At 37.8% G+C, this 12,237-nt stretch overlaps 1 long non-coding RNA gene across 1 annotated transcript; it reads left to right on the top strand.

Moving 5' to 3' along the window:
* Positions 1 to 11,480: 11,480 nt before the first annotated feature.
* Positions 11,481 to 12,237, top strand: LOC143553732 (uncharacterized). The gene is made up of 2 exons (XR_013138888.1): positions 11,481 to 11,696; positions 11,801 to 12,237. It is a non-coding gene; the product is annotated as an uncharacterized LOC143553732 (long non-coding RNA).

The raw sequence follows: 12,237 nt of genomic DNA, 5'->3' as shown, positions 1-12,237 counted from the left end.
TTAGGTTTCAATAACCTCGGTGTCAAGAGTTCAGAAAACAAGAACGATCCCCTTCCATTTACTACATACCCACCACATAAAATCATCATTAAGAAGAAGAAATATCGAAAAACCAAAAGAAAATCAATTTGTGTACATGAGGCATAAGCCTTGGACTGTGTGTGGTGTTTGTGTACATGAGGCAAAGTATAACAACATTTGTGTACATAAGGCATAAACAACTTAATAATAACCAAATAATGTGCATTGAACAATCAAATAAGGCTCACATAATTTTGATGTATGGAAAACGTATATAATATTAAAAACCAAGTTTTTTCGAATTCACCTAAAAAAACACACAATCGGCAAGTGTACCGGTCGCATTGTAGTTAGCAAGTAAGAACGGATATCGAACCTAAGACACTATGGGTAAACTCTAATTATTAAACCTAAAAGAATACTAACCTAGACTTTCTTTTGATTTTTTTAGAATTTTTTATATTAATTAAACTAATAAAACTTAACTATTAAAAATTTAAACTAAAAATAAAACTTTATAAAAATTGGGTTTTAAAACAAATATGAGAAACGACTACCTAGATAATGGAATCCTACTAGTTAAATTAATAGTTAACGAACTTGACTTGGTTGAAAAACAATATCTAAAAAATATGACACTAAAGACCACTAAAGTACGCTAGATCGCCTCCCGGCCTCACCAACAACACCCTAGAACTCTAATGACATGTGAAACTTAATTGTTAAACGGTTGGATCACCTCCCGGTCTCACCTTACCTAATAATATTATGGTACCCCAAAACCCAAATCACCTCCCGGTCTCTTCAGATACAATATATATGAATATAAAGGGGGTATTAATAATTAACTTAAACATAATTTGTATCACAATAATCTAAGAGACCTAGGATAACTCACTCCCGTGCAATTATTACCCAAACCCGCAAATGACAAAGATGACACAACACTAAATTACCTCCCGGCCTCTCTAGTAAAAGAACAATAAAATCTAAACCACTTTCAATACTTATTCCTAAGATTTTTTCGACCATAAATCGCAAACAAGTTGAAAACACAAAGTAGACAACCTAATCATGAGCCTAACAATCACCAAAAACTATTAAACACAAGTGGAATAAATATTAAAGTAATAAAATAGATTCAATTACTCAACAATATTATGACCAAACTAATAAAAACCTTTACCATAATATTAAATCAACCAACGCCAAATAATGGTTCGTCAAACAATTAATATAACATGGTACTCAACCAAAACCTAGGTATTATAAAATATTAGCTACTCATAATAAAGTATAATAAAGTATGAAACAAAAAGTAAAATATTAAAGTTCATCGAATTATTAAAATAAAGTTGGACCTGCTTTCTTGATTTTTTTCTTGCCGTGACTTTTAACTTGATAGGCTGTGTGCTTTCTTATTTTGTTGTTTAGTCTTGCGTCTCAATTCTTGTACCACGTCCAATCAATTCATCCACCACAAAAAAAAACTGTCTCCAAATGGTTGACTTGTGAATACCACAACAGCCAAAGTAAAAGTAATAATAATATTATGTAGAAGTAGGGCGGTATAAGAACCGATCAAACACGAACAAGGCCTTGTTCATGTTTGTTCGTGAAGAAAATATTGTAAATGAACATAAATAAACATATATGAATCAATGTCAATGAACACAAACATAAACAAACTTAAATCTAAAAACACATAAATGAACACAAATTAACAAATATAAAACTTTAAGCAGATGACATATCTAGATTATATTTAATTATTTTCTATTAATACATAAAGGAACGAACGGAACATATGTTTATGATCGTTCATTTAATTAAACGAACACAAATTTAGTGTTCATGTTCGTTCGTTTATTAAATAAACGAACATAAACAAACTTTCCGCCGAACGATTCACAAACAGTTTACCGAACGTTCGATTCGTTTACAGGCCTATATATAAGTAATACTAAATAATGTTTAAAATTCTACTCTCCTTTTCTGCCTTCACGTGATGAGCACCACACAACACCACACAATAATATAATGTTTTTTTTGCCTTCAACTCACACAAACCAAAAAAACCTCGACGCCGATCTCTTTCTGTACGTCCACCATAAAAACACCAAAAAACAAGACCCTTAATATCACAATATTATTATATAATAATTATTTAGGGCTTTTATTTTAGCTCCAACAAATCTTAAAGCCCACGAGTTTATTTTCTGGTCAAAAATCTTTTACTTCTTTTGATCTTCTTGTGGGCCCAGCCCATATATCTTGTAAATTTGAAATCCAAGACTTCAACACCTACAATCATTTATTTAGTTTTAAACTCGTTGTCTCATGAAACCATTAAACTTAAAATATGAGTTAATTGAGAGTAATCTTAAATAAAAACAAAGTCAAAAGCTATTTAAAATGTAGGAAATATTTATAATATTTATATATAATTTATCTCATATCAAATATCCCCACACTTAAATCTTTTTCGTCCCTGAAAAAGTAGTATGCACAGGAACATAACCGAGACACAAAATATAAACCCACAACTCTTGAAATTTTCTTTTTTTATTAAGTACTCAAAAACCATCAAACACATTTAATCACGATTACCGAACACTTATCCACTTTAAACCCTGACAACTAAATAGTTGTCCATTTATGCAAATTTGCCTAATAAGATAAATCCGGTTGATTGCCGGTATTGTTGTCCACCTAAACCCATGCCCTTTAATACTTACCGAGACAAGTAAGATGTGACAAATTTTTATTTTTATTTTTAGTTTATATGATCTAGTGGGACCCCAACTGAAACAATTTTTTATTATATGGTTTTACCGGAATTGAGCCACCCCAACTTGACTTAAACCTTATATCTTGTTGATCAAAACATGTTATACCATTTTTTTAAGAATAGCTAAAGACGATCAAGGATATTGTTTATCCACCTAAGCTTAAGCATCAAGGTCTACCAGTCAGCCATTAGATATGATTAAGGTATGTATTAAGTAACTAACTAGTAAGTGTTCCCCACTACATGACATACCCCCGTTATCAAGCAACACCCCAAAGTCCATCACCATATGTGAATATGCACGAATTCATATGTAGGCTTACATATGGTGTGTCCCTTGTGGTCCGTTTTTTAATGGTAATGAGACGGGAGTAAGGGGACCCCATATGGCTAACAGCGTGGATGATCAAGTCAGTAGTGTATTTTGTATTTTAAAGTACTAGATGATAAAGTTTAATGACTTATTTGGCAGAAAAACTACGGGTTTGCTCTTTGAGCTCTTTTAAATATTCATAAATCCACTAAAGAGATATGAATACCCAAATGATATACCGCATATAGACCCATGGTCTCCGAACCCTGAGGCATCCCATTAATACATGATTTAAGTTTATAAAACCATACGCCTATGAAGTGTTAGCCACTAAAACTAAAAGTATGAGATTTATGTTTATATCACAGGCTACGTAGGCATACCCTAACGTTAAACCTACCCAAGCATCGTATGATTAGTCTATTCATATTTCTATAAAATTATAATTTTTTACGATCAAACTAAACATAAGGCTTGAGTATGACCCGACCTTTCATCCCATTTTTTAACAATGATTAACATATATCCCACTAAAATCAAGCAATTAAAGTTCAGTTAAGTCTGCAAGCATACTGTCCTTTCATTCTTAATGGGCTGAGCCTACTGACATATCAATTACGGAGTCTATCCGTTCAGTCACATCCCATATTATGTGTTGAATTAAAAACTCTTTTTCTTTTAAAATTTCTAAAAAAAATGTTCAATAGTGTTGTCAAAATCATCGGTAATAATATCATCTCATGTTGAATGCAGAAAACCAATTTCAAGGGACATTTCAAAACTCTTGTAAATATTTTTGGGATTTTTTTTTTTACTTTTTTTTGTAAAAAATTTTGATATTTTTTTTATTTATTTATATTTATTATTTTTTTAAAAATTTTTCTTTTATAAAATTTGAAATTTTTTTTATTATCAAAAGAAAACGTCAGTTCCCATCCCCACACTTAAAATCTACGTTGTCCCCAATGTAAGAATAGAAAAAGACAGAAAATAAAGCAGAATAAAATAAATTCAAGCAAATAAAACAATAAAGTGGAACAGACTCCCCTGGTAATAATGCAGCTATCTTCACAAGTCTCGTTCCAAGGCGACCGTATAGCATTTCATTCGCAGCCGCAACATCTGGGTGCCCTCTACAATATGATAGGCTTAGAAAAATCCTCGTCCGAATGAAGATTGCGTACGAACAAGAAAATCCAATCCTGCAAAATAAAACTCAAAACAACCCAAAGCAGACATCAAAAAGACTCTAAGAACTAAAAAGACTCAAATAAAAATAAAATAAAGCAGAATAAAAATTAAAAATAAAAGAAAACCATGTAACTAAGTTTTATACAAACTCTACAACTCGGGCAAAGTCCCGAGTTTGCTCTCCTCCTCTACTCTCCAGGCGGATCATGGTAGATCGCCTCTTCCTCGCGATCACCAAGTGGACCTCCAACATAATGCTTCAGTCTATGCCAATTCACTTTCCAAGAATGTCCATCGTCAGCCCCTATCTCAACCGCTCCATACGGAAATGCCTCCTTCACAACGAATGGACCAGCCCATCGGGATTTCAATTTACCCGGAAACAACTTCAACCGGGAATTATACAGAAGCACCTTATCCCCACACTTAAAATCTTTGGGCCCTTAATATGTTTATCATGATGTTCCTTTGTCCGCTCCTTATACCCCCAACTAGTTTCATATGCCTCATTCCGTAATTCCTCAACCTCGTGAATTTGAAGAAAACGACTCTTTCCCGCCGCAGATAAATCAAGATTTACGGCTCGTAAAGCCCAATACGCACGATGTTCTAACTCAACAGGGAGATGACACGCCTTTCCATAAACTAGCCGAAAGGGAGTGGTCCCGATAGGCTTTTTGAATGCAGTACGAAAAGCCCAAAGTGCGTCATATAGCTTTTCAGCCCAGTCCCCGCGACTGTTCCCAACTGTTTTCTCTAATATCCTCTTAATGCCACGATTGGTGTTTTCCACTTGACCGCTAGTTTGAGGATGGTAGGCCGTAGAAAGTCGATGGGTGACCCCATAACGTTTTAGAACCTTATCCATCTGAGCATTACAAAAGTGGGTACCCCGATCACTGATCAGGGCCTTAGGAGTACCAAATTGAGCAAAGAGTTTTCGAAGGAATCCCAGTACAACTCGCGCGTCATTTCTAGGTAGGGCTTGGGCCTCCACCCATTTGGACACGTAATCGACAGCAATGAGGATGTATCTGTTTCCTCTAGACATAGGAAACGGACCCATAAAATCAATGCCCCATATATCGAAGATCTCAACCACCTGGATGGGGTTTTGGGGCATCTCATTTCGGGATGAGATGTTACCAGCTCTCTGACACGCGTCACACGAACGAACAAACTCATGCGCATCACGAAAAATAATCGGCCAATAGAAACCCGCATCAATCACACGTTTGGCGGTATAAGATGCACCGAAATGGCCATCAGTCGGGCCCACATGACAATGTCGAAGAATACTACTAGCTTCATCACATAATACCCATCGTCGAATCACTTGATCCGAGCCAATACGGAATAAGTATGGATCCTCCCAAATGTAGAACTTAATATCTGCAAAAAACTTCTTCTTTTGCTGATATGTCAGTCCGGGCACTAACTCACCAGAGGATAGATAATTCGCAAGATCAGCAAACCATGGAAACCCCTCATCACTCGCCTTTACATACAATAAAGTCTCACCCGGGAAATCATCACCAATCCCATGTTCCCGAGTCCTGTCCAAGTCGCAATTTTCTAGTCGTGACAAGTGGTCGGCGGCGACATTTTCAGCTCCTCTCTTATCTTTAATTTCTAAATTGAACTCCTGAAGCAAAAGGATCCAACGAAGGAGTCGAGGCTTCGCATATTTCTTAGCGAACAAGTAACACAGAGCCGCATGATCAGAAAAAATGATAGTCTTAGAAAGCACGAGATATGAACGAAATTTATCACACGCGAAAACAACAGCAAGAAGCTCCTTCTCTGTCGTGGTGTAATTATCCTAAGCATCGTTAAGGGTCTTGCTAGCATAATAGATGGGATAAAAATTTTTCTCTCGACGCTGCCCTAACACGGCTCCAACAGCAAAATTGCTCGCATCACATATTATCTCAAACGGAAGAGTCCAATCGGGAGCAACAAGAATATGAGCACTCACTAACCTCTCCTTAATCAACTCAAAGGCCCTCAAACATTCCTCACTAAAATCGAACGGCCTAACTTTCTCTAGAAGCTGGGTCATCGGACAGGAGATTTTCGAGAAATCTTTAATAAATCAGCGGTAGAATCCCGCATGACCTAAAAAACTACGAATAGACTTCACGGAAGTGGGTGGTGGAAGTTTAGAAATGGTGTCTACCTTAGCTCTATCTACCTCAATCCCCGCACTAGAAATCTTATGACCTAAAACAATACCCTCACGAACCATAAAGTGACATTTCTCCCAATTAAGCATAAGGTTCGTCTCTTCACACCTAGCGAGCACTCGATCTAAGTTACGCAGACAATCATCGAAGGAATCCCCAAAGACAGAAAAATCATCCATAAAGACTTCCTTGGAATCCTCGATTAACTCATGAAAAATGGCGACCATGCACCGCTGAAATGTAGCTGGAGCATTACATAATCCGAATGGCATGCGTCGGTACACGAATGTGCCAAAGGGACTTGTAAATGTGGTCTTCTCCTGATCACCCGGGGTGATGGGGATCTTGAAATAACCAGAAAAGTCGTCAAGAAAATAGTAGAACTGTTGTCCTGACAAACGCTCAAGCATCTGATCTATGAATGGAAGCAGGAAGTGGTCCTTTCGTGTGGCCTCGTTAAGTCTGCGGTAGCCGATGCAAACTCGCCACCTGTTACAGTCCGTGTCGGTATGAGCTCATTCTTTTCATTAGTGATAACTGTCATACCGCCCTTTTTAGAGACCACCTGGACAAGGCTAACCCACGCGGAGTCGGAGATCGGAAAAATCAAACCAGCATCGAGCAACTTAATAACCTCCTTCTTGACAACCTCCTGCATGTTCGGGTTTAGCCTCCTCTGCGGCTGAAGCACAGGTTTGAACTCGTCTTCCATAAAAATTTTAAGCGTGCAAAATGACGGGTTTATACCTTTGATATCTATAAGCTTCCATGCGATGGCATGCTTATGAGATTTTAGAACAACCATCAACTTCTCCTTCTCCTCCGTCTCCAAACTCGAAGAGATGATTACGGGAAGTTGAGACCCCTCCCCTAAAAACGCATACTCGAGGTGAGATGGTAAATCTTTTAGCTCTAAAGACGGGGGGTTCTCAACAGATGGTTTTTCGATCGAAAACTCTCGCTCTTCAACCGCAAGGACATTAGAAAATATTTGGGAACTCATGATCGGCTCGTGTCCTCCTATCTCAGGTAACTGCTCCTCCTCCTTCTCCTGCAACTCAAAATCAAATTATGTCATCTCGAATGACTAATTTTTCACATCGATGATCTGTGTGTCGGACGTGTCTCTCTGGCATACCTTCGTAAGATACTCGCCTACGTGCATCATGAAACTGTCGATAAAATAGAGAGTGTCATCATGCTGCTGAGTGTGCCTCATGGATTTATGGACGTCGAATGTGACCGTGTCATCATGAACTCGAATAGTCAATTTGCCATCGGCGACATCGATGAGAGCGCGTGTGGTGGCTAAGAATGGACGACCGAGGATGAGCGGAACGTTCGAGTCCTCATCCATATCGAGAATGACAAAGTCGACCGGAAAGATGAATTTGTCCACCTACACCAACATGTTCTCCACAATGCCCCTTGGGAACTTCACGGATCGGTCTGCTAGCTGGATACTCATTCGGATGGGAAGCAGCTCTCCCACGTTATGTTTGGCAAACACGAAATAGGGCATGAGGTTAATGCTTGCACCGAGGTCGGCCAAAGCATTGCTAACATGAAGATTACCAATCAAGCAAGGAATGGTAAAACTGCTTGGATCTGTCATCTTCCTAGGAAGCTTGTTCTGTACGGCGGCAGAACACTCCTCACTAAGAGTAACAATCGAAATCTCCTCAAGTTTCTTTTTATTAGTGAGCAAATCTTTAAGAAACATGGCGTGTTTTGGCATGTTCGTGAGAGCTTCAATAAACGGAATGTTCACATGGAGCTTCTTAAGCATGTCGAGAAACCTAGAGTACTGCTCCGAATCATTCTTCTTCACTAGACTACCGGGATATGGCGGTTTTGGCTTATCAACTGACGCACCGCCTGAACGTGAGGTACTTGCTGGGCCACGCCTCTGGTTTACCTTGTCAGGCGGTGTCTCTAACTCCATCTCCTCATCAACTTCCTCCTCCTCTCTTGGTGTATCGCTAATGACACCTCACCCACTTCGGGTGGTCACTGCCTTTGCTTGAGTATTTTTGAAATGGTTTAGAATAGCTAGGACCGGGATTAGGGATGGTGTTACTTGGAAGACTCCCAGAGGGTCATTGATCAATCTTTGCGGACAGCTCACCAAACTTGGCCTCAAGATTCTGAAATGCGACCTGTTGTCCCTTCATGAACGTCTCATGCTGCAGAAGAGTGGATTTGGTGTTGGCATCATTTTGTAAAAGATGATTTAACAATTGAGATTGGTTAGCCAACATCTCCTCGATCTTAGAAGTACTATTTGGTACAGGATCAGGTTCGAGGGCGGGTTCTTGGAACAGATTCTGGCGTTGCTGATAACCGGTGTTACCTGCCCGCCAGTTCGAATTATTGTTTCGCCACCCAGAATTGAAGGTACGGTTTTGATTAGCAAGAAAATTTACCTTCTCCTGAGAATCAATGGGACAATCGGCTGTCTTGTGATTTCCACGACATATCTCAAACCTACGAGCTTGCAACTTAAGCTCTTTCATCTCCCTCTTCAGTGCCTCCACATCTGCCGACACACTCGTATTTTGATCAACATGATGCACTCCACGTGATGCTGAGATGGTTGCGGCCTTGGCAGCCGAAACGGATCTTCTACTCGGTGTATGTTGATCCCCTAATGCTATGCTTTCGAACATTTCTTCAGCATCCTCTATGGTGAGTTTATCGAGCATGTTTCCTCCGGCAGCGGTATTGAACCGCCGTTAGGTTTCGAGAGTAAGACCGTTATAGAATTTTTCAACCACAACCCAATCGTTTAGGCCATGTTGAGGAAAACGACTTATAAGAGTTTGGAAACGCTCCCACGCAGAATAATAGGACTCGTCGGGGTCCATATGAAAAGAACGGATTTGCTCGCGTAGACGTTCGGCCTTTGATGGAGGGAAATACTTCATAAGGAACTTGGATTGCAAGCCGTCCCATGTGGAGATTAAAGCATTTGGAAGAGAGTCAAACCATGTAGCAGCACGATCAGAAAGTGAAAACGGGAATAACTTAAGATGAATGACGTCGGACGAGATATTATTAATATTGAATGTTTCGCAGATCCGCACGAATCGGGACAGGTGTCCCAGAGCATCTTCGTCATCCAAGTCGTGGAACTTAGCAGAATTTGTGATGGAATTCATAAAGTGAGAGGGAATTTGCCAGTTTTGGTTATTAGTCGCAGGACGTCGGACAATTGCAGATCGGGCTCCCATGTTGCCATCGCTGGCTCTGGCATGAACGGTTTGTCTCGGTGGTGGAACGGCGTCGCCCATATCTATTCTAGGAGTAGAGACGCTAACCTAGATGTCGGGTGAATCGCTCTCGCTATCTGTAGTCTCCTTAAGTTTCTCTTGAAACTCTCTCTCAGGCTCTTTTGATGCAATGAATAAAGGTGGGTCTTGAGAACGAGTATTATGCGTAAACTAAAACAAAAAATAATTTAATTAATTAATTTTTATTTTTTTAAGGAAAACTAAACCTAAAGGCGCAAATAGCAAGTAAAGGTACCTAAAGGAAAAATAACAACTAAAAAGCAAATAAACAATTAAACAGATCAGATAATCAACTCGGGTTAAACAAAGAATTTGTCAGTGTCCCCGGCAACGGCGCCAAAAACTTGATGTGTGGAAAACGTATATAATATTAAAAACCAAGTTTTTTCGAATTCACCTAAAAAAACACACAATCGGCAAGTGTACCGGTCGCATTGTAGTTAGCAAGTAAGAACGGATATCAAACCTAAGACACTATGGGTAAACTCTAATTATTAAACCTAAAAGAATACTAACCTAGACTTTCTTTTGATTTTTTTAGAATTTTTTATATTAATTAAACTAATAAAACTTAACTATTAAAAATTTAAACTAAAAATAAAACTTTATAAAAATTGGGTTTTAAAACAAATATGAGAAACGACTACCTAGATAATGGAATCCTACTAGTTAAATTAATAGTTAACGAACTTGACTTGGTTGAAAAACAATATCTAAAAAATATGACACTAAAGACCACTAAAGTACGCTAGATCGCCTCCCGGCCTCACCAACAACACCCTAGAACTCTAATGACATGTGAAACTTAATTGTTAAACGGTTGGATCACCTCCCGGTCTCACCTTACCTAATAATATTATGGTACCCCAAAACCCAAATCACCTCCCGGTCTCTTCGGATACAATATATATTAATATAAAGGGGGTATTAATAATTAACTTGAACATAATTTGTATCACAATAATCTAAGAGACCTAGGATAACTCACTCTCGTGCAATTATTATCCAAACCCGCAAAAGACAAAGATGACACAACACTAAATTACCTCCCGGCCTCTCTAGTGAAAGAACAATAAAATCTAAACCACTTTCAATACTTATTCCTACGATTTTTTCGACCATAAATCGCAAACAAGTTGAAAACACAAAGTAGACAACCTAATCATGAGCCTAACAATCACCAAAAACTATTAAACACAAGTGGAATAAATATTAAAGTAATAAAATAGATTCAATTACTCAAAAATATTATGACCAAACCAATAAAAACCTTTACCATAATATTAAATCAACCAACGTCAAATAATGGTTCGTCAAACTATTAATATAATATAGTACTCAACCAAAACCTAGGTAGTATAAAGTATTTAGCTATTCATAATAAAGTATGAAACAAAAAGTAAAATATTAAAGTTCATCGAATTATTAAAATAAAGATGGACCTGCTTTCTTGATTATTTCTTGTCGTGACTTTTAACTTGCTAGGCCGTGTGCTTTCTTATTTTGTTGTTTAGTCTTGCGTCTCAATTCTTGTACCACGTCCAATCAATTCATCCACCACAAAAAAACTAACTGTCTCCAAATCGTTGACTTGTGAATACCACAGCAGCCAAAGTAAAAATAATTAGTTTTTTGACCCGCGCGTTGCCGCGAACATGGATACTTGTAGCTGACATATGTTTTTATTAGATATGAATGGAAAGCAAGGAGGCAACATACATTAATATATTAGATGTTTGTACATACTGCATTTGGCGTGCCGCGTAATTACAAAAGGAACATATATGGTTGTTGTCATGTTGCCAAATGTTATTCAAAAGATTCAATACTTGGTAATACAAAACATTTATAAAAAAGTTTCAATATTTGGTTATAGAAAAGGCACTTGCTACTGCTTGCTGGTGGCGTTTTCTTTGCGGCTGCTACTGGGCTTTCTTTTACTGCCTAGTTTTCTTAGAAGATGGTTCAGTGTCTATTTGGAGTCGATACTTTTTGTTATATGCAGGCAATAGTATATGGACGCAGCAAGTGTTGGAATTTTTACCTGGTATTTAACGGTGCAGCTTTGATTTTGGAATTTGCTTTAGGATCCGAGGTGTTCGGGGCATTGTCCGTTTTCGAACACATGCCAAACTTAAGTAATGAGTAATGATTAAAAAAACTAATGTACACATGCCAAATTAACCATGTTGTCGAAACATGATTCATACACACATTCGTAATTCAAGCAGAAATTTTTATTTGTTTAATAATTTCATATAAAAAAACCAAAATTAACCAATTGGCTATGGTTACAGAAAAAAGGCTGCATACCAAGTACCAACTAATATCTACTTTCTCTTCAATGTTAAAATGCCTAAACTATAATACATATAAAAATAATAAAGTTCAAATGTCAAAATTTGTACCTTGCTATCTTTGTTTTTTTTCATTCAAATAAAA

Source organism: Bidens hawaiensis, unplaced genomic scaffold (genome assembly GCF_021521415.1).
Source record: "Bidens hawaiensis isolate Kalapana, Puna unplaced genomic scaffold, B.hawaiensis_p1.1 tig00017354_1, whole genome shotgun sequence".
NCBI classification, from domain to species: Eukaryota; Viridiplantae; Streptophyta; class Magnoliopsida; order Asterales; family Asteraceae; genus Bidens; species Bidens hawaiensis.
This window is presented reverse-complemented; position numbering and strand designations above follow the sequence as displayed.